Source organism: Xenopus laevis, chromosome 4S (assembly GCF_017654675.1).
Source record: "Xenopus laevis strain J_2021 chromosome 4S, Xenopus_laevis_v10.1, whole genome shotgun sequence".
Lineage (NCBI taxonomy): Eukaryota > Metazoa > Chordata > Amphibia > Anura > Pipidae > Xenopus > Xenopus laevis.
The window spans coordinates 38,297,809-38,321,519 of NC_054378.1; positions in this window are offsets into that span (position 1 = coordinate 38,297,809).

The following is a 23,711-nucleotide window of genomic DNA, read 5'->3' on the forward strand; positions in this document are numbered from 1 at the left end:
AATGTTGACATTTAATGTGAGTACTTGTACTTCAATGAAGAAAATTACCTTTAACATATAGATGGTAATATACACTATTATAACGCTTATATTTGCATTTTTTTAATCTTACAAATAGGTTTATATGGAATAATGCACCTTCCATTGTAAAATATAAGAATGCTAGACATCACCCCCAGGAGTTCCAGGATCATGCAAAGCCGTGAGACTACAGGCCAAGTATTTTATATATATTATATTTTTTTTTTTGGTTCTTCTCAATAAGCACCATGGAGTGATTGTCCTCTTCCACGTCTTCTTTTTTTTTTTCAAAAGCCAATGCATGTGCAGTAGAATAAAAAAAGCAGGCTAATTTTGTTAAAATTTGGCTTGCTCGCTCAACTGTTCATGCACACCCACATGAAGAAATAAGAAGCAGGGAGAGGATCACTCCATGGTGCTCACTGGAAGCCCAGTCTGGGGTAGATTTATGCTGATAGGAGAACTGGCCTCAGGTATCGGATAAGTGAATACAATCACTGGGGGGCAGGGCCGGAACTAGGGGTAGGCAGAAGAGGCAGCTGCCTAGGGCGCAATGATAGCGGGGCACTGGGCAGCTTCCTCTAAAATTGTCTTCTGCCTACCCCTATCTAGGTTCACACCTCAGTCTTACTCCCCTTCCTTCCGTTTGACACCCACTCCTCCGTCATTCGCTCCTTTCTCCTGTCACTCTCCCCTCCATCACATTCTCCTCCCTCCCCTCTGTTGCATTCTCTTCCCCTCCGTTACTTTACTATTCATTGTGGTCCACTGCACACAGGATGGGGGGGTGGTGGCCGGCTGGGTTGCCCTGGCCCAGCGGGGGTGTCTAACTTTTGGAACCACCCTAATCTTGTTGCCTTTTCTTATCCTTTAAGAGGAACTTAATTGCTAGTAAAATATATGCTATGGCATTAATACGCACTGTTTAAGTTCCATTCAAAAGAATGTTTTTTGCCATTGGGGTACCTCATGCTATGCCAGGTTGTTATCTCTACAGCTATTTAGTTAGCTGCATACTTAGGTGGCAGTTATGCATCATAAGTTATATTTAACCCAGGCCAGCCAGACCATGAAAATAGTCCAAGAGAAGACTCTGCATAAACCATATGCAGACAATTGGCTCATTTTCTGAATTAGCCTGTGGTTTTAAAACTTGGCTGTAAAATCAATGGTGCACATCATATAGTAAGCTTGTGCAATATATATAATACATTTGTACTTCTCTGGATGACAAAGTAATAGAAAAAAAATGAACAACTAATTATTGACTATTGTTTTATGAAATGTGTATTGGTATAAAGTGCTATTTTCCCTAATGATACAATTTAAGATCAACAAAATGAAAACATCTTGAAAAGAGTTTAGATGATGATGATAATGATGATGGCTGCAGACAATCTTCTATTCTTTAATAAGACACTAGAGAACATAAATAATGACTTTTTATTATGAGCAAAACCACAACATTTCTTATGGGGCCTAGCAAATTTAAAAGAATTTAAAAGTTGGAAGCAAAATATCATTAATAAAGACTAAAATGTTAAAATAGGTAAACAGTCTTATAAATCACCTCCTCACAAGCTTAATAAGTGATAAGTATCAAATCAAGAAGAGATGGTAACAGAAAGCAGAAATCAACTTACTCCTGCATTTATATGCATCTGCTCACTCATAATAATCTCACCTAAGATGCAGCCCAGTTTAAGACAAATACTGATGTAATCCTCCAAAAGAATAACATGAATTTTTGGATAAAGTTCATGATTTTATTATCCTTGACAAGTCCTAATAATTATGATAAATAGACTGTCGCAGGAAATCAGCAAAAATGAGATAAGATTAACTAAAATGCAATGCATTTTTTACTCGGAGCTCCGTATTATAAATTACCCTCAGGAAACAGCAGAGGCAAAGTGTAATTGAGCATAACAGATCAATTTTAGGGCTTCTTATTTATATGCAAAAACAATTGTTAAATTAGTACTTGTTCTAACTGCTTGGTAATGTGTGTTTTTATAGATTCAGTAAAGTTATATTATAACGGGAAAGATTTCTGCTTATTTTTCTTTAAAGCAATCCTTAAAATATTCAGTTATGTTGTTTATATATGTACTTTGGTTAAAGGGCTTCTAGCAGCAGAGTCAGTTGTTTTGTCAAATCAGTGTCATTCTATTATTTAGATATTCTTGTTTGCTTTCATATACTGTAATATAATCCCTACTGGAATTCAGTGAGGACAATATACAAATATCCATACAGATATAAGGTGTCATTAATGGCCACCAGCAAAAAAGGCTCAGTTTGTGCAGAAATCAGAATAATTCATTAAAGCTACTTGACTGCACTTTCACATAGATGCCCACTAGTTTGTTACAAAAATCATACACAAGTGTTTCTATTGACTCAAGGGAACCCCGGAGATAGGTGGTACTAGCTCCAGGGTTCCAACAGCAGCATGCTTCAATTGACCTAGCAAACTTGGACCTAAAAGAGTCATTTTTACAATGAGAAACAGAAATTAAAACAGCCACACACCGAAGATTTCAGTACAATTGCATTCAATTTGCATCAAAGTACACCTGCAATTGCTTATCAGCATCTTATCAGCATCTAATGCCCACCATAAAGATGGAATTGTTGGGGAAAAGATTGCATTGTGAGTAAAAACATAGTGACTTGCTGTAATAGTACTTTGCACTTGTGCATGTAGAGACTTGGAAGGAGTGTTCTAAATATTAATTATTTGACTGCAAAGCCAAAATTTTGTTGGAAAGAGTACCTCATTTGCACACATACTGAACATTACAATAGTACATAAATGATCTGCCTCAAAAACTAATTGGCTTAACATTTTTATAGAATTGATTTACTGAATAGCCAACAGTTTGGTCTGCAGGTCATTTGGCCACCCAAATTATGCAGAAGGCCAAAAGCATGTTTTGTGAATCTCTGTTGATCTGATCTGGTAATGAGAAGGAGCTACGGTTCATCTGCCCACTGAGAAAGCACATCTGCAGGTGACATTTTTAGTTTGACTAGACCACCTACAATCACAGAATGGTCCCAAAACTAAACATAACTGGATGGGCCAACCAAAATCTGAGCATGTATACCTATCTTAAGGCAATGGAAAGGGATCAAATAAGATTAAAGGTAGAGGAAATTTTGTATAAATAGAATGAAATAATCAAGAGACCATATACAGTAAAACAAAAATAAACGAGAAGAGGAGGTAAATGATCTGATAATGATACTTTAACCTGTGTGTTACAGTATCTGGTGGTCTAGTAAGGTGGCAGGGACGCCCGTCACTTCACCTGCAGGAACACCTGCACAATCCAGCACATGTCTCAGAAGTACATGGTCTTTTATTCCATCTGATAGCATCACGTCAACGTCATCACACAAGGCACAGAATTCAAAAGGTGCCACAACCTATTTTTCTATTTTTGTCCAACATAAGTCTGTCAAGTTTAGTCTTTGGGTTCATTCTCTAGATCTTCCTAACCTCTGCTTGATCATTGACCTTGCTGTTATGCTGCCTGAGCAGACCCTGATTCTGTACCTTGTTGTTAGTTCGGTTTGGACCTTAGCCTGTCCTCCTTGAATACACTCGGCTCTCTCCCCATTACACCTTTGACATGGTTTAGTTACCTTCTTTGTCCAGAACTCTTGTCTTGGTTCTCTCACAATAAGACCTGCCGGCACCTGAGTAGTGGAGGGCTCCTCCCAAAGTGAAAGGAGGCTGTCATAGGCTGAAACACCCTTCAGCCTATCCTTCAAAACTGAGAGCAAATGCCAAGGTTCCAGTTTGAGCCGGTGAGCTCAAACTGGAACCTTGGCATTTGCTCTCAGTTTTGGGAGACCTTGTATGGCACTGAAGAGATAATGTTTGAAATGTGAAATGTATGAGTAGCTATATGCAATATTTAAGAATTTGGGGGCAGCTTGAGAGAATACAAACCATGAACTAAGGGAAAAGGGAAATGATCTAGAATGAAATGAGGAGACAGCACATATTAACAATCCTGAACCTGATACCTGAATTTCACAAACTTTAAACTTCAAAAATGCAATTTTTCAGCCATATCATATAACCCATTTTCACTGGTTTCATGTCAGTTAAGTAATATAAGCTTTTGGTATTGGAATTACTGATGTGTACATTATAAATTATATAATTGAAACAACATGTATCTTCTTTTTCTAGAGTGTCTACAATCATAAGGGAATCCAAATATCCATAAACATGGACTCCAGTTATTTGGCTCCTGATGAAATTGACCCAAGTCTTTTGTATGAATGTGATGGGGACGAGGACTTAGACAGTATGATCCATGGGGACAGAGACTTGCGTCAATGATGATTAATGCTTTATGTCAACATGGAGCTATGTGAATCAAAGATCATATCATGAAACAAGTTTTTGGCCATCTACATTAGAGAACTAGGGGGAGTAGTGGGACAATTCAGTATTTAATTTATAACCACATGCTTTTCATATTGAAATTGTAAGCGCTTTAGTGTCCCAAGCCATCAGTCTCTATCCTTTTAAAGCTAATGTCTAAGAATGACTGTGCTGATATTTCTGGTTTACTGTATATGTTTGTATTTGCTTGGGTAGAGTTCTTTATCTGGGGAATAAAGACATCATCTAAATGCACAGTGTATACATTCCAGTGACATCAAATGAAGATATGTTATCTTTGCATGCATTATCAGTAACAAAATTCCAATGAAGTAATCAATAAAAGCATTACAAGATGAAAAAGATCAGTGATAATGGGGTGAGTTTGATATACAGGAGTTCATGTCTCTGTATTTGTCAAAGGGCCATCTTCTGTAAATAAAACACTGTAGTATTCTGTTGTCCACAACAGTCAAATCACATTACAATAAGGCCAATGGCACATGGATTAGGCCTGTAGCTGCAGGTGTATTCACAATCATCTTTTCCTAACACCTAAGGATTTGGCCAAATTAAAATCTTGCAAAAATAAATAAACAAGGTTCTGGTCAAACCCGTCCTCAAATATTTGATTTCATGCAACACAATGTTGCTTTCATTTGCATTTCCTATGCAACAGTAATAGTTTGTATCAGCTATATGGATATAACATGAATTAATCTATATTTAAAATAGTATCTATTCGCATCATAAAAAAACTTGTTCTTTATACCTGTGGGAGTCCCCCCAGGGACATGTATCACTACCCACTGCTCCCCATCTCCCATATATTTATAGTCCTGAGAATATCTTCTGTGCAAAATGATATGGTAACTTTGCTGAAGTTATAATATAATTAGACAATCTGATAAGTCTTGATGGTTTAGTGTTGGTATTCTTGACACAATCACTCTGAATGCAAATTCCCTTCACATGTAGCTATGTTTTTAGAAATCTACATGTGTATCTACCATAAGTATTCTGGATACTTATGGTAGTGCTAGAAAGAGACTTTTCTATAGCCCACTAAAGCCACCATGGGTATATGTCTTTCTAAAAGAGTTCCAAAGCCTCAATAAGGATCACTCATCTGCCATTTTTTTGTATTTAATATTACTGAAGTATATATTGAATTACATTTTTATTTTAGTTTTTCCTTTATATGTGCATAAATAGTTTTCTTACCTCTATCCGCCTACTGCAGTTTGCTGTATTTATAATTTATTTATATTCTTCAAACAGCATCTCCTTGTAACAGTACCTGTCGGAGCTGCATCCGAGTTTGTTGCGAGCCAATCCGAATTTGACACGCATTCACAGCACCGTCCATGGGGTATATTTTTCAAAAAGTGAAGTTAGAGATTGCCAAAGTCCTCTAGAGTGAAATTCTGCCACTATCCATTCATTTCTATGGCATTTTGAAAGGCGTATTTATCAAAGGTTGAACTTTCACCCATTGATAACTACTCTTTTGAAAATACCATAAAAATTAGTGAAAGTGGTGGGATTTCACTCTAGAGGACTGTGGCAATCTCTAACTTCACTTTTTGATAAATATACCCCCATGTCTGACATCATTGCGCTTGGCACAAACTTCAAATATTTAAAGGCACATCTTACTTTTTCACATTGCCCAACGTAGGTCTATCTTCATAGTTCCTGTGTGCACCTATTTTGTACAGATCTTGATTCTTAACCCTTACCTGTTCCTGACTAGTGCTTCTTTGCTGCCTGTGCCGACCTTTGCTCGTTTACTGACCATTCTTCAGATTCAGATTTTGTGCGGAGTTACTGTTGGTGCTGACTCCGGCCTGTGACCCCAACTACATCTCTATTTTCTGACCTTGTACTGCATTGTCTGATTGCTACCGACCTGGCCTGGCCATTAACTATGCATCCTGTTCCTGTCAGATTAAGAACTGGCGGAATCTGAGTAGCAGAGGGCTCCACTCGAAGCCAAAGGTGGCTGCTAAAGGCAGAAGAGTGAGCCCTGACTGGGTCCTTGGAGTTAGTCCTGAGTTTGGGATACCTTATGTAAGACTCCTTTACCTAAATGACTGTGCACCTACTTAATACGTTCATGTAAGTAATTGTATTTGACTTACAGTAAAGACGTCACTGCATTCTTGAGCCGTATAATTTCTCACTGAATTACATTTATGTCACCAGTTTTCAATGGCTGTCTAGTTGTGACATTAAATATATTAATCCTTTTGTTAATTGGCTGTCTCTAGCATGTTCATTTAGGTTCTCTAGGACAGCATGTTAACAAGCTGAGAGTTATTTTGTGCATTCAGCTAAAGAAATTTTAGCAATGTAATTATTTTTCAAACATAAAATAACAGAATAATAAGGTGTATTACAAACAATTAAAAAATAAAGAGTGAAAGCATTTGTGTAATATATGTTATAATATATACATGTTACAATCACATGAATTTATGAATTTTATTCTGGTAGCTTTTTTTTTATTATTCAATAGCTATACATACTGTAACTCCATGCACCCATGTGGGGTTCTTGTATGGGTTGTTAAAGAATCCATATTTTACTTTACCTATATTTACATATGATATCCCAGTTTTATGTATTTAGTTCTTATAAAAAAGGCTATGGTTGGAGCTCCATGATGAAATGAGCAGCTCCTGATTTGTACAGTATTCTACTTAGCTGGCACTTGGTGTCACTATTTCATCTCATTGATCCCAGATGCCTATGGAGTATTCCTGAAGGTTTCCTTTACGTTTTAACACCATGTTCCGAGCACAGTTTAAATCAATAACCCTATACATATTATGGTAACTAAGTTCAAAGATTCCAGGTGGGTCATGTTACATGCCACTTTTACTGTTAAATTTGGATTTAGAAAGGCTAGCATCTATTCATTCAAAGATACAAATATGGACTTCTTGCACACACCAGAACTAAAGTGTTTCTTATTGTATAGTATAAAAAGTACACTGTATAATCCAGTCCATCTTATGTACCATAAACTGGATCCTCATATGTAAGGGGTAACTATTTCCTCTGCCTTTAAAGGGAAGTACAGATATGGGACCTGTTATCCAGAATGAGCAGGGCCTGGGATTTTCCAGATAACAGATATTTCCTTATCTAGTATAGGTAAATCTAAAACACCTGGACTTGCTGAGTAATCATTAAAGATGTTTCACTACTCATCCGAGCAGCTTCTTCATTTCAACCGACTGGTGTGGGAAATTCTCGGCATATAAACTCTTCCACTAATCCAATCACAATGTCACATTGTAACTCTTCAAAGAGGTGACATCTGAAAATTACAGATGTTTTGATTCTGTGTAGTTACTGTGATAGGATTATCCAATGTGTCATGCAACTCCTAGAAAGAGGTGTTACTGTGAGAGTTGCATGAATGGATTTGTGAAGTGTTCTGAATCCGCTGGGTTACAGATGTGAGAACATTGTATGTAGTTAGTGTAGAAGGCTGCCGTCTCTGTTCAAAGATGGTTTCTCCACCTTGACATGAATCTCCTCTTTTACGCCTCGTTCAAACCAAAGGTCTTCTTTGTCCGAAATTTGGACCTTGCTATCTTCAATGGAGTGTCCCTTGTCTTTTAGGTGTAGAAAGATAGCCGAGTCTTGCCCTGTAGAGTTTGCCCTCATATGCTGAGCCATTCGCTTGGTGAGCAATTGTTTTGTCTCCCCGATGTATAGATCTGTGCACTCCTCGCTACACTGGACTCCGTATACCACATTGTTTTGTTTTTCTTTAAGCTTTGGGTGTACCAGTTTTTTTCTGTGTCTTACTGAGTTTCCCGGACACTCCAGCTACATATGGGATGACTATGTTTCGCCTAGTATGTTTCTCTGGGCGGTTATTTCTATTCTATTTATCAGTTGCCACACATTCCGCCCTGTGGTATAGAGTTCTAATGACACCCAGTTTGTGTTCCAGCGGATGGTATATTGATCTGTATGAGTGGGTTTCCTGTATACTTCCGTCTTCGAGTTACCCCCCTCTTGGATGCATATCAATCAGTCCAAAAAGGCAAGTTGTTCTTGGGGACATCTTCCCTTGTGAACTTTGTTACTGTCCACTGAGTTAATGTGTTCTGTAAAGGCCGCCGTTTCATTAGATCTGATTTTAACCCAAGGTCATCCACATACCTGAACCAGTGACTCGATGTAGTTCCCTGGAATGTAAGTAAGGTCCTCCTTTCCACTTCCTCCATGTACAAGTTTTCTACAATGGAAGAGACTGGAGAACCCATTGCACAGACATGTTTCTGTCTATAAAAATGGTCCTTTACACATTTGAAGTATGTGGTGTTAAGGCACAAATCTAGCAACAAACATAATTGGTTAGGACTGAGCTTCTTTCTGCTGCTGAGTCAATTTCTTACAGTCTCAATTGCCTCTGTTGTAGGTATACATGTGAACAAAGAAGTGACATCATATGATACCATTGTTTCTTCTGCCTCTTGTGTAATGCCATTAATCTTGGTTACAAACTCTTTGGCATTCTAGATATGATGCACTGTATTGCCTACCAATGGGGCTAAGATGTTAAACCAAGAATTTTATATGTCACTGAATTATGCTGCTGACAATGGGTCTTAGTGGGGTTCCTTCTTTGTGTATCTTGGGGAGTCCATATAAGCATGGTGTGGATTCTCTGGGGTATAGGCAGCGGTATAAAACTCGATCAATGGCTTTCTCCTTTTCAAGTTGCTGTAGGCAACCTATCACCTTTTTTCTTGTAACTGCTGGTTGAGTCTTTCCTTAAGGGTTCAGATGTACTGCTATTACTGAGTAGTGTGGTTATCTTGCAGCAATAGTGCAGCAATAGTGTTGAGCACAACTGTGCATTGCCCTTTATCTGCTGGCAGGATAGTGATTTTCGGGTCCTTACTCAGAGAACTGAGAGCTCTCCTCTCTTGTGTAGTAAGGTTAGATGGAGTTGTTCTGGCACTTGACAAGGAAGCTGACACTTTTAGCCAGAATTGTTCCGCTTCTTCCTTTTTTACGTGATTATTATTGATGGCAGATTCTGTGGCTGTGATGAGTTCAACTGCTGGGATGTGTTGTGGTGTCACTGCATAGTTTAACCCCTAGGCTAGCAAATCCTTTTACAGCTGAGTTAGTACCCTATATGGCTGCTGATCTTGCTGGTACAGGAATGGGGGGCAGTATAATGGATGGCTACTGGCACAGGTATGGGGGGCAGTATAATGGGTGGCTACTGGGCTTGCTGGAACAGGGGACAGTAATATATAAATGAAAAAGTGTTGTAAAAGTGTTTACAAACCATCATGGTAAGGAGGTAAATGGTAATGCAGGACAGGGGGGCGCTGATTGAAGCTCTTGCCTAAGGTGCCAAACTACCTTTGCCCATATGTGAAAAAAATGGTCATATTAAGACATACCCTTTAATCCATATGCCTCCTCCTTCCCTGTGTATAATACAGTACCCCATTAGCATTTTGTATAAAGTGTGAACAGGTGAACAATGTGGGCAGTTTCAGTCTGGGTCTCAGGTGTGAGCAGTACAGGGTTTTAGGATATAAACAATAGAGGTGTCACATGTGTGAACAATGGAGGAGGATCACAGGTGTGAACAATACAGGGGATTAGCCTGAATTGGATCTCTAAACAATGCAGGGGCCAATTAATCTCTGTAGTGATACGTATTAAAGATTACAAATGGTAAACAGACACAGCAGGCAGACTTTGATATGGAGGGCCACATAAAGAGGGGTCATGCGGCCCGCGGGCCGCCAGTTGGACAGCCCCGTTCTAGAGCATTTTTCTAAGTTTTTGGAAGTCGAAGTAAAATCATTGAAAAACCTGAAAACCTTCGTATAGTTTTATTTGAAGGATTTAATTGTTCGATCGAACAATTTCACTTCGACTGCAGGATACCCAAATTCGATGAAAAAAACTTTGACTTCGATATTCGAAGTTGAAGTATTTCAATTCGATGGTCGAATTTCGAAGTTATTCAAACAATAAATAAACCCAATAGGCTGATTTTGCTTCTAATAAGGATCAATTATATCATAGTTTGGATCAAACACAAGGTACTGTTTTATTACAGCGAAAAAGGAACTCATTTTTAATAATTTTAAGTATTTTGATAAAATGGAGTCTATGGGAGACAGCCTTTGCGTAATTTGGAAATTTCAGGTCAAATAGGGAAAATGAAGCTACTCCAGGTTCAGTCCTTGATAACTATTTTGCCAGTGCACTGGTAATTCACACCCTCCTCAACCCAAATAATGGACCATGCTAGCTAAAGAGTCGCAACAAAGGGTTGGGAGCTGAATATGGTTTAGTTTGAGAAATAACAAATGGCTGAACTTTAGAGCATTGCCATATTAAAGGGGTGGTTTATATGTAACTTTTATTATGTTTAAAAAAATGGCCAGTTCAAAGCAACTTTTCAATTGGTCTTCATTATTTATTTTTTATAGTTTTAAAACTATTTGCCTTTTTGCCTTCTCGTTCTATGCTTTCCAATGGGGGTCATTGATCCCATCTAAAAATGAATTCTCTGTGAGCAAAGTTACAAGATGGTGACCCCCTGTGGCGAACTTTGAAAGCATAAATCATTTGTTTTATTAGGCTTGTGGTGCAGTAAGTTCATGTTTATGTTTAGTATACAAAATACAGCATTTCTTGCATTATTCTTATTTTAGACTTTAGTTCCCCTTTAATGTAAAAAGGAAAATATCAGATGATATAGGGAATTCAAGGATCCTATTCTGTGGAAATGGTAAAGTCTAAGCTAATCTTTTTGAAAGCAGCTACATTTGTGCTTGGAAATCTAAACATCTGTTTTCATTCTGTGTTTCTTCCTTTTTTTATTAAGATCTAAGCATTGGCTCGCATAATAAGAGTCACCGCAGTGCCAATGTTCCAGACTCTCTGAAGTCAGTCAACAATGGTTGCCGGTGTTCTGACCGCGGTACACAGTCCCAGACGCACTTAGATGATGTCACAGCCTGACGCGTTTCATCTTCTGACTTTCTCAAAGGCTTCAAAAGCTTTGGAAGCCTTTGAGAAAGTCAGAAGATGAAACACATCAGCTTGTGTCATTGGAGTGCGTCTGGGACTGTGTACCGCGGTCAGAACACCGGCAACCATTGTTGACTGACTTCAGAGAATCTGGAACATTGGCACTGCGGTGACTCTTATTATGCGATTTTAACTCTATAAGACCTTAACAAGTTTTACTTTGTTTTCATATTTTTTTCACTTAATAAAACTAGAATTATTAGAGCTTTTAAGAAATACAGAAAAACCACCAATTTCTGGTAAATCAGCTCCTTGAAGTATGGCAATCCAAATTTTGGAAATACCCCTAATCTAGAAATCCCCAGGTCCAAAACATTCTGGATAATGGGTTCTATATCTAACTGTTTATTTGACAATTTTGTTATGCAATTTTAAGCTGGCTAATATGTGAGTGTTATTTTTAACGAATAATCAGTAAATAAAAAGGTTTTACACTATTTTAAGTACATCTTTTAGAACTACTGGTGGCTGAACATTGGAGAAAGAAAAATATATCAAAGCTTGGCGAATTTAAAACGTTTGTGAGTATCCAATCGCAAACCCTAGAAGATGTCACTGTTTAAAAGGATTGGTAAAGGGTATATAAACCCAAAAGTTGAAGGAAAAAGAGCACTTCCCCTAATTGTGAATCACATAAAGATGTGCAATAGAACCCAGAATACTACACTATATTAGGCTATTTAATTTTTGTATTGTCTTTCCTCAAGATGTTTATCACTGGTTCATCTTTCTGCTTGCAAAAGAGACCGTCACTAATGCAGTTTTGTGCCCTATCACAGGTGCGAACGATCATGACTCCGCAAATTCACATAAAGTGTGCATTTTATAGACAGTTACCTATTTCACCAGAGTTTCCTTTTCCCCCTTAGACCTGGCAAACTGATAAGATAAATCTACATCCTCCTCAATCTTATGTCAGTGACAACATATCCTGTATGCTGAAAAGCCATAAAAGTTCTAAAAAACGCTGGCGTTTTTTGCATATTTATATTTTTATATATTAAAAAGTCCTAACTATTAATAATTTTTGTGTTAACATTTTTTTTCCAATCATTTGAAGGTCATGCCACATTTGTTTTAGGGTGGGCTCATATCTAGTACATCAGAGGATCTTGTTTTTATTATGCTTCCTTCAATCTATTTCGACAACATCTCTAATAAAGACATAGATATAATCTATATGTACCCGCCTTATTAAAATTGACTTAAGCATATGAGCACTAAAGAAATTTCGCTAGGCAGAATTGAACACTAGGGAAAGATCACTATGAAATGCTGATGCTGATGAATTAACACTAGTGAAACTTTGCCAGTGTTCGGCTACAGAGACGCAACTTTCATTTTAGTGAATTAGCGTAGTGGTAACAAATTTACATGGCAAAGCCTTCGCTGGCGAGAATACGCCCCTTTAGTGAATTTGCCCCATTGTGTTCTAGTTTGGACAGCTTACCCAGAAATAATCATCTTGCTAGTAGCCTCTAACTGCCAAACTTGCTGCATTGAGCAAATCTGTCTAAAAGGGTATGGGTTCAGTTATCTGGAAACTTGTTATCTAGAAAGAGTCCACATAATTCTTATTTTTTTTTCAATTTCCTTTTTCTCAGTAATAGTAAAGCAGTACCTTGTTCTTGATCCTCACTAAGCCAAATAAATCCGTATTGGAGGCAAAACAACCCTTGTTCCTTGTTCTGTAACAACAATAAAAATAAACTACAACTCCCATGATAGAGGAAAGCTGAAGTTCAGTTAGGTAACACTAGTCCCAATTACAACACTGAGGATAAACTGCAACTCACATGTTAGAAATCTTAGTATAGCAATTAACTATGTTCACTAAAGCCATAAGATGAGAAGAAATAATGTAACTTTTATTTATACACTACTCATGGTAAAAAACCCTATCCCATAAAAACAAATAAAGCACAATATTTGTAGGGGCCCCTCAGATGAATAAATGGCATGTGCCCATAGATGTCCGGGAGTGATGGGCAAATTTATTTGCCAGGCATGGTTTCATGGTGATTTTCCGCATTTCACCGCCCGCAAATGTTTTCGTGAAAAATTTTGCTGCGACAAAAAAAAATTTGTTGCATGTCAAAATTATTTGGATCCCAATTAACTTTGATGTATTAGGACTGTTTCGCTAATTTTTTTGCCATTGTGCGAATTTAAGGTGAAGCGAAACGAGACAGTTTCCCCATCACTAATGGTCAGTGCTAAACAGGGAAGTCATTGTCAAGTCATTCTTTTAAAAGCTGCAGATGGTGTTATGAAGGGATAGTTCCCAGCAGTGCTGCCAAAATCCCCCAATTTTTCATATGTTCTGGTTTATGTTATTATACCTCAATTAAGTTAATTTATAATATATATGAACTTCTGTATCTTTTTTCGTTCCATGATGTTATATCAAAGCATTAATGCAGGTAGTCCTCTCATTCACTCCTTAATACATCCAAATCATCTATTTATTAATAATGCAGGCTGAAAGATTCCCATTCCTGCTTTTATATCTAAAAACAAAACAATAGATTTGTTTTTATATCTCAAGTGACTTGAGTTTGCCAGTTTGTGATATTACTAAATATCAGTCTGTGTCATAATTTTGAATTTTCATTATTTTAAAGCAGCGTTAAGTGGTTGCTTTGCCAGTAATAGGTGCATCTAATGTGTCTGGCATATTTGATGTGTGATGTGGTTTGGAAAGTGCTTATACTTGCTGAGGAATTTTAGCATGCTATGCAGAGAAATCACTTTTTAAGCTTTCTCTCCAGGGAGTTTAATATAAAAAAGGGGGGGGAGAAAGTGTATTAGTTGATACTGAGCTGATATAAAACAGTAATAACTAAACTCCTTTTTCCATTTTGTCACATACCATTTGAGAGTAAATTCCAAATCCCCTGAAAAACTAGAAAATAAAATGTAAGAAATACCATGAAAATATATTTACATTATGGACAAGAGAAATTGAAAGAAGACATGCACCCATTTGTAAAAGGCACCATATAAAAGCATACACACTTGTATATTTATTGTACTTTTCTTTCCTGAAGTCCAGAGGAACCAGCATGATTTACTATTGTACAAATAATCAAAGTATATGTCCCTAAGTCCTTATGACATGTAAAACATTTATAGGAAAGTCAAATATATGAATGTGCTTTGTATTTGAAATGCTTGCAATGATCAGATGGCAAGAGGGCTCATTTACCAATGCAGCCAAAATTGCAGTTGTGCAAAAATAGATGCACGTATTGACACCACTTATTACAAGTACTTGAATCTAAACATGTTCCTTGCACTTCCATTAGGAGCCACCACAGTAAAATTGACAAGAATTCCAGGGTTCCCATGGCAGCTGCATGAATAGGCACAACAGATTGCACCCAATCCCCGATAGTGGCATTCTAATACTGTGCCCTGAAAACAATCTCTTCCACAATTTTGACCACGACTTGCATTCATAAAAAAACAACACATGTATTTTTTTTTTAATGCATCGAAGAAAATTATGGTAAATGCTTAAAGGTGGAAATTATGGAAATGCTTAAAAAAAGAGGAATTTGTGCCCAAAATTGCACTTTGCCAACATGAGTTTGTAATTCACCAGCATTTTTTTTAAATTTCAGTAACCCAATTTGCAACATTCAAACATGCAAATAGGTTCTGAGGGAGTCAAATATGGGCTGTGATTGGGTATGGGACTGGCATCTTACAGGAGGCTTTGTTTGGCAGTACACATTGGGGTTTGTTTGAATCTAAAGTCTTCAAGCCAGGGAATAAAAAATAAGTACCTGCTTTGAGGCCGCTGGGAGCAACATCCAATGTTGCTTGGTAGCCACATGTTGGGGATCACTGCTATAGGTCATCATTCTCTGTAGTCAATGTTACAGCATTAAAAAATATGCCCCCAAAATAATTTGGTTAACAAACTGTGGGTTATTTACTAAAACTCAACATTTTCTCACTTTTAAAAAAACATTGAATAAACTCCAAATATAATAGGCCTGTGCCTTGCATAAAGAATTCAACAATGTGGATATCCACTACACCTAAACACCAGCATTGCTCTGTTAACATGTAACACAAACCCTCCTATTACTTCTAGCATTGGCATGATTTTTAAAACCCAGACACTTGGGAAGATTTAGTTTCTGATGCTAGAATGCTAGGATATCCACACGTGGCATGCAAAATGAAATTATCTGAAACCATGTTTAATACCGTATATACTCGTGTATAAGCCGACCCGCGTATAAGCCGAGGTACCTAATTTTACCTATGAAAACCAGAAAAACTTATTGACTCATGTATAAGCCTAGACACAACTCAGAAAAGTCTCAGAAATATCAAACAGTCGGTTTAATGTTAAAAATCAAGCCATGATCACTGCATCACTGAAATGTATTACCTGGCCCGAGAAATGAGCAAACGAAGCAGGAAATAACCCTTAAAATAACCCTTAACAAGTTCAAGTTCAATTCAGACTGAGAGATATACCGTATATACGGTACTCGTGTATAAGAAGGGGAGAGCCGGGGATACTGCTGAGCTGATGACGTCAGCGTGCGGCTGGGATGCCTCACTACAACATGCAGGAGCCGTGAATGCGCTGGTGAAAGTGATAGCTGGACAACAGATGGAGGGCCGCAAACATGGCATCCCTGCAAGTGCCCATAACAAACACAGCGCGTCCCTCCCCCCTCATCCTCCTCACCCGCAGCCTCGCTTACCAGGAGTACGTCTGCTCAGCCATGGCTCCTCCGGGGGAAGGTGTTAGGGCTTTGGCCCAGGAGGATCACTCAACGGCAGCTCTGTGATTCGCTGCTCAACATGATGGTCGCTGCTTAAGGCGCTGGGAAACCTGGATTCCGGCTGCCCTGACCCATGGCGAGGAAACTGGAAGGCCAAAAGGAGACGTCGAGAACCGTAGCTCACACTGAAACTGAGAAAGCACGGTTGCGCGCACGGGACTAGAGAAGACGGTGCACGCACTCGCGAATCACGGAATGGAGGAAGAGACGCGCAAGCGCAGTTCAACAAAGCTGTCACGTGGGGCAGGCAGAGGCGGGGTTTGCCTTATTACGCCTAGATGACACTTGCGCTGTTGCTCTTTCTTCGCGGCTGGGAGGGGGATTAATCGCTACAAATTTACCGGTAAGGCAGCTGACCCGCGTATAAGCCGAGGTAGGATTTTCAAGCACATTTTGGGTGCTGAAAATCTCGGCTTATACGCGAGTATATACGGTAAACAAGTTAAAAATATCATATTGAATAGTTTCCGCTATTAGACTTAGATTACAAAGCAATATTGTTATCTGAACACTCACAGATGGCTGAAGTCCAGTTTTGGCACAAATGTTCTATGCAGTTGCATTTCAATAATAATCTTTCAAAAATATAATTGCAAAATAAAACCAGGTTTCTTTCTCTTGTTAGTCTTTCCATCACCTACCAAAATGACTCCAGGTGCCTACGCAGTTTTAACATTGACATTCGCAATTACGCTTCAAGTGCCCTAGGCATAAAAAGCCTCAGAGAATTAAATTAGATCACTTGCAGACCTTTGTTTACCTAGATGTTATTCCAAGTTTGATGCTCCATTTATGCCTTATAGCATGGAGATGGAAATAATAATGCCTACAGTGTCTGACATTCTGTGACTGGTGTTCTAGTACAAGTATTGATCATTTTTACAAGAGGGTCTCAAATTTCCATAGGTAAATACTAGAAGTGCAGGTTAGTAAAATATCTTTTTTTTCCAGCTACAACATGTAACAATTTACTTTGAAAGGGTATTGGAGCTTAAATGAATTTCTAATTTATATTACAACATATATTTTATGGAAGTATGTACTCCACATAATTATTGAAACAGTGCAGTAGTGGCACAGGGCCAGGCTAGGCAAATCAACCTAGAGATCAACTGGACCTTGATCATTTCTTGAGATATGCCATGCACAAGAACATTTATATGGCAATTTGCTCAGCAGAAATAGACACGCTTGTTATCTCCAATAACAAGCACACATTAAGAAGTCAGCCTGTCTTCTTCCTCTGGAAGATGGAAGATGTTTGAAAATGCTACTTTTTTTTCAGCATAACCATATTACCGTTTTTATGTATGTAACGTATTTAAAATAAACTGTATTTATAAATAGGCTGGATTTAGTATATCTTTCCCTGAAATATACCACAAGGTAAAATATGTGAGTAGAAGTTACTGTTGCAGTCATTTACTGTCAGGGTTGCAATCAGGGGAGACTGGGGTACAGTTGTCCTAGTGCCTAGTCGATTTAGAGTTACAAAGGGGCCTGAATGTGCTACACCTCAGACCACCAGGTCCCCACTTCACTAAAACACGCTGCCCTCCGTCTCCCTTGCCGTCTTCAAATTAAGTGGTGATCTGTGGCCTGGAGATTCATTGATGGCCAGCAAGCTGCAGATTCATTGATTTATCAGTGCCCTTTGCAAAAAGAATTTCATCAATTGAAAACAAAGTGCCACAAACTGTAGACAAATTTGCTAGAGCATGAACATTCTGAGCAACTACTTAAGCTGGCAAAGTCTTCAGAAAGCTGTAGGTAGACATTTTGTAGACTATGACCAGGCAAAGCCACAAAGGCCCGGCATTAGGGCGGCATGCTGCCCAGCCACTCCTGTCAGTCGCTTAGATCTGAAAAGTTCACTGTCCCGCTGGAGAGGCTTCTTGATGTGACTCAGTTTCTTGCTTCAAGGAATATGGTATTCACATAGAATTGGAGACAAGATTTAAATGTGTAAAAGCCAGAATACAGGACAAATATCAAGAAGCTATATATAAGAAGTTATATGCCCCTGTGTTCCACATTCATTAAACCTTATTTGACAGTGTGAACAGACTGTACATCCCATTTAGCAACTGCCCTGAAAGGTGCTATAACCTAACTGAGGGTTCACTGAATGGTTTACAATTTAAATGGAGTTCAGGCGATGAAGCAGTTCAGCCTGTCACTCAGAAACTGCCTGTGAGGACTCACTCTGGTGGTCTAGTGGGTTTTGACACCTGCCTGCCTGATTTTTTCCTGACTTCTGTGATCCTGACCGTGGCCTGTTATTTGACTATTCTAAACTCCGCTATCCGACCTGTGCCTGTTTTGACTACTTTGATTGATATTCCGGTTTTGACCCTTGCCTGTCTGACTCAGTTTGTATTCTACCTGCACCGACCCGGCCTGTTTGACTACGTTTTTTTATAACCCTTGAACTGTGACCTTTTGCCCAAAAGACTTTGCTTAACGATCTTGCCCCTCTGCTCATCCAGAACCTTCGCTTGGCTCCTCTCTTTATAATACCTGGCGGCATCCAATTAGCCGAGGGCTCCTCCTGAGGTGAAAGGCGGCTGTTAAAGGCAGAAGTAAGAGCCGAGACCAGGGAGCCTAGCATTGGTTCTGGATTCTAGGTGCCGATTTGTGACACTGCCATTATCCAAGCACTTGAAAAGATTATTTCCTTTAAAATACTTACACATTCCATGCAACTTTGTAGAAAAAGTTTCCAGCAGAGTTTTGATAAGAGGAACACAATCCTGCAATCAAGATCAGTTAATGTGAAAATTGGAGCAGCAAGTATTAGAGCACTGGGAGAAGAAATTAAATCTCTTAGAGAAAAGAAGCCTGCTCTACTCTCAGAGGCTAGATCAGTTGCTGATGCCCTGGAGATTCCGGCAGAACTAATGAAAACTCAATATTTTTCCCGAAAAAATTCCCAACTCCCTGGTAAAGTTCAAGATCCTGAAACTGTTTTCAAAGTCACAGTTTTCCTTTTGACACTGGATATTATAGTTTCTGACATAGTATGCTTTTTGTTTGCTCCTATACTGAAGTTAAGAATGCTAACAGATGAAGATCTAGAATATCCACCACATTGTTGGTTCTTAAATTCCTTCAAGATTTTACAGACTCCTTATCTGGATCAATTAAAATATCTTAGAAAGGTCTTCAAGCATTTGAATGGTTCTTGGGTCTATTGCAGTTATAAGTCTAACTATGACCTATGGCTTGACGGTATATTTAGAAAGGTATTTGCTGCTCTTGCATCTTTATCACTTGCAATGATGCAGGAACTCGCAAACAGCCTGGATTACAAAGAACTTTTTAAAAACATACAATGATACTTTAAGCACCATGTATAATTTTACATAGTTGTAACAGCTGAGTGATTGTCCTTGGGGTCAGGAAGAAATTATTTTCACCTTCTGAAGCAAGAGGGAGGCTTGGTTAACTAGCAGTTAGGTAGGTTTCACTTGGACAAAAAGATTAAATTAATTCATTTGTTTTTTTACATAACCTGTTTTTCTTCTGAACAATTTTTTTCTTTGGTGTGGAGCTATGGAGAACCCCAAAAATAATTAGCAACCCATATGCCATGGATAAAAAAGGGTTGTTATAGTTTGCACTAGTGTACAGTGTATGTCCTTCTTTTTGCAAGGTGTAAAATTAAATAATGTATCCACATCTGTAATGTCCAGAATGCTTGGAATACAGTACATACTACTCTCTCTTTTTTTCTCTAAGCAGATACTGTATGTTAAAATTAGTTACACATGTTTTTACAAACAACAGTCACAATCCAATAACAAAACAATAGGCTCATGTGTTAGTGATCCAGTATCTCCATTATCTATTATGAAACTTTAAAGGGACACAAATTGATACTTAGTCAACAAATTATAGTTGACTATAAAAGTTTATATCTATGGATAAGATAAATATTAAACTTCCTTTCTCCAAGAAAAAGACAACCATAGACTATAATTAGGGATGTCGCGGACTGTTCACCGGCGAACTTGTTCGCGCGAACATCGGCTGTTCGCGCTCGCCGAATGTTCGCGAACGTCGTGCGACGTTCGCCATTTTGGGTTCGCCTTACCTGGCGCTTTTTTTTTACCTCTCACCCCAGACCAGCAGATACATGGCAGCCAATCAGGAAGCTCTCCCTCCTGGACCACCCCCACACCCCCTGGACCACTCCCCTTCCATATATAAACTGAAGCCCTGCAGCGTTTTTTCATTCTGCCTGTGTGTGCTTGCAAGAGCTAGTGTAGGGAGAGAGCTGTTACTGATTTCACTGATTTCTTTGAGGGACAGTTGATAGTAAGTTTGCTGGCTAGTAATCTACTTGATACTGCTCTGTATTGGAGGGATAGAAGTCTGCAGGGATTTGAGGGACATTTTCGGGTAGCTTTGCTGGCTAGTAATCTACCTTCTACTGCAGTGCTCTGTATGTAGCTGCCTGCTGTGGGCACTGATCTCTTCTGATCTCATCTGCTGACTGCTGTAATAACCCAATAGTCCTTGTAAGGACTGCTTTTATTTTCTTTTTTGTTTTTTTACTTTGCTAGTTGCTACTATAAGCCCAGTGCTATTAGTCTAGCAGTGTTGGGGAGTGGGACTGGTGTGCTACTGTGCTGCTCCTAGTAGTTCAGCAGCACCAACCCGAGAAAAATATTTTTTTTAATATACATATATTTTTTTTGTCTTTTACTTATCTTACTGTTCTTTAACGTGTACAGTGCTGTTGCTGTTCTTCATAGTAGTGCACCAATAGTAGTGCACTTGCAGGCATTATTTGCTCAGTGTGTTCTTCATTTTCAAACAACAACCATCTAGCTGTGTGAGCTTGTTCACATTCTGTCTAAATATCAATAATAATACCGTCTCTAGAAACACCACCCGAGTGACGTTTTTCAGGCAGCAATAATATATTCCGTATCCACTGCTGTAGTAGTGTATACGTTAACCTTGTAGGCATTATTTGCTCAGTGTGTTCTTCATTTTCAAACAACAACCATCTAGCTGTGTGAGCTTGTTCACATTCTGTCTAAATATCAATAATAATACCGTCTCTAGAAACACCACCTGAGTGACGTTTTTCAGGCAGCAATAATATATTCCGTATCCACTGCTGTAGTAGTGTATACGTTAACCTTGTAGGCATTATTTGCTCAGTGTGTTCTTCATTTTCAAACAACAACCATCTAGCTGTGTGAGCTTGTTCACATTCTGTCTAAATATCAATAATAATACCGTCTCTAGAAACACCACCCGAGTGACGTTTTTCAGGCAGCAATCATATATATCGTATCCACTGCTGTAGTAGTGTATACGTTAACCTTGTAGGCATTATTTGCTCAGTGTGTTCTTCATTTTCAAACAACAACCATCTAGCTGTGTGAGCTTGTTCACATTCTGTCTAAATATCAATAATAATACCGTCTCTAGAAACACCACCCGAGTGACGTTTTTCAGGCAGCAATAATATATTCCGTATCCACTGCTGTAGTAGTGTATACGTTAACCTTGTAGGCATTATTTGCTCAGTGTGTTCTTCATTTTCAAACAACAACCATCTAGCTGTGTGAGCTTGTTCACATTCTGTCTAAATATCAATAATAATACCGTCTCTAGAAACACCACCCGAGTGACGTTTTTCAGGCAGCAATAATATATTCCGTATCCACTGCTGTAGTAGTGTATACGTTAACCTTGTAGGCATTATTTGCTCAGTGTGTTCTTCATTTTCAAACAACAACCATCTAGCTGTGTGAGCTTGTTCACATTCTGTCTAAATATCAATAATAATACCGTCTCTAGAAACACCACCCGAGTGACGTTTTTCAGGCAGCAATAATATATTCCGTATCCACTGCTGTAGTAGTGTATACGTTAACCTTGTAGGCATTATTTGCTCAGTGTGTTCTTCATTTTCAAACAACAACCATCTAGCTGTGTGAGCTTGTTCACATTCTGTCTAAATATCAATAATAATACCGTCTCTAGAAACACCACCCGAGTGACGTTTTTCAGGCAGCAATCATATATATCGTATCCACTGCTGTAGTAGTGTATACGTTAACCTTGTAGGCATTATTTGCTCAGTGTGTTCTTCATTTTCAAACAACAACCATCTAGCTGTGTGAGCTTGTTCACATTCTGTCTAAATATCAATAATAATACCGTCTCTAGAAACACCACCCGAGTGACGTTTTTCAGGCAGCAATAATATATTCCGTATCCACTGCTGTAGTAGTGTATACGTTAACCTTGTAGGCATTATTTGCTCAGTGTGTTCTTCATTTTCAAACAACAACCATCTAGCTGTGTGAGCTTGTTCACATTCTGTCTAAATATCAATAATAATACCGTCTCTAGAAACACCACCCGAGTGACGTTTTTCAGGCAGCAATAATATATTCCGTATCCACTGCTGTAGTAGTGTATACGTTGACCTTGTAGGCCTTGTTTGCCCAGTGTGTTCTTCTTCTTCATTTTCAAACCACTGCCACTTAGCTGTGTGAGCTTTTTCACATTCTGTCTAAATATCAATAATAATACCGTCTCTAGAAACACCACCCGAGTGACGTTTTTCAGGCAGCAATAATATATTCCGTATCCACTGCTGTAGTAGTGTATACGTTAACCTTGTAGGCATTATTTGCTCAGTGTGTTCTTCATTTTCAAACAACAACCATCTAGCTGTGTGAGCTTGTTCACATTCTGTCTAAATATCAATAATAATACCGTCTCTAGAAACACCACCCGAGTGACGTTTTTCAGGCAGCAATCATATATATCGTTTCCACTGCTGTAGTAGTGTATACGTTAACCTTGTAGGCATTATTTGCTCAGTGTGTTCTTCATTTTCAAACAACAACCATCTAGCTGTGTGAGCTTGTTCACATTCTGTCTAAATATCAATAATAATACCGTCTCTAGAAACACCACCCGAGTGACGTTTTTCAGGCAGCAATAATATATTCCGTATCCACTGCTGTAGTAGTGTATACGTTAACCTTGTAGGCATTATTTGCTCAGTGTGTTCTTCATTTTCAAACAACAACCATCTAGCTGTGTGAGCTTGTTCACATTCTGTCTAAATATCAATAATAATACCGTCTCTAGAAACACCACCCGAGTGACGTTTTTCAGGCAGCAATAATATATTCCGTATCCACTGCTGTAGTAGTGTATACGTTGACCTTGTAGGCCTTGTTTGCCCAGTGTGTTCTTCTTCTTCATTTTCAAACAACAACCATCTAGCTGTGTGAGCTTGTTCACATTCTGTCTAAATATCAATAATAATACCGTCTCTAGAAACACCACCTGAGTTGTTGTTGTTGTTGTTTTAAAAATAATGCCAGGCAAAGGCA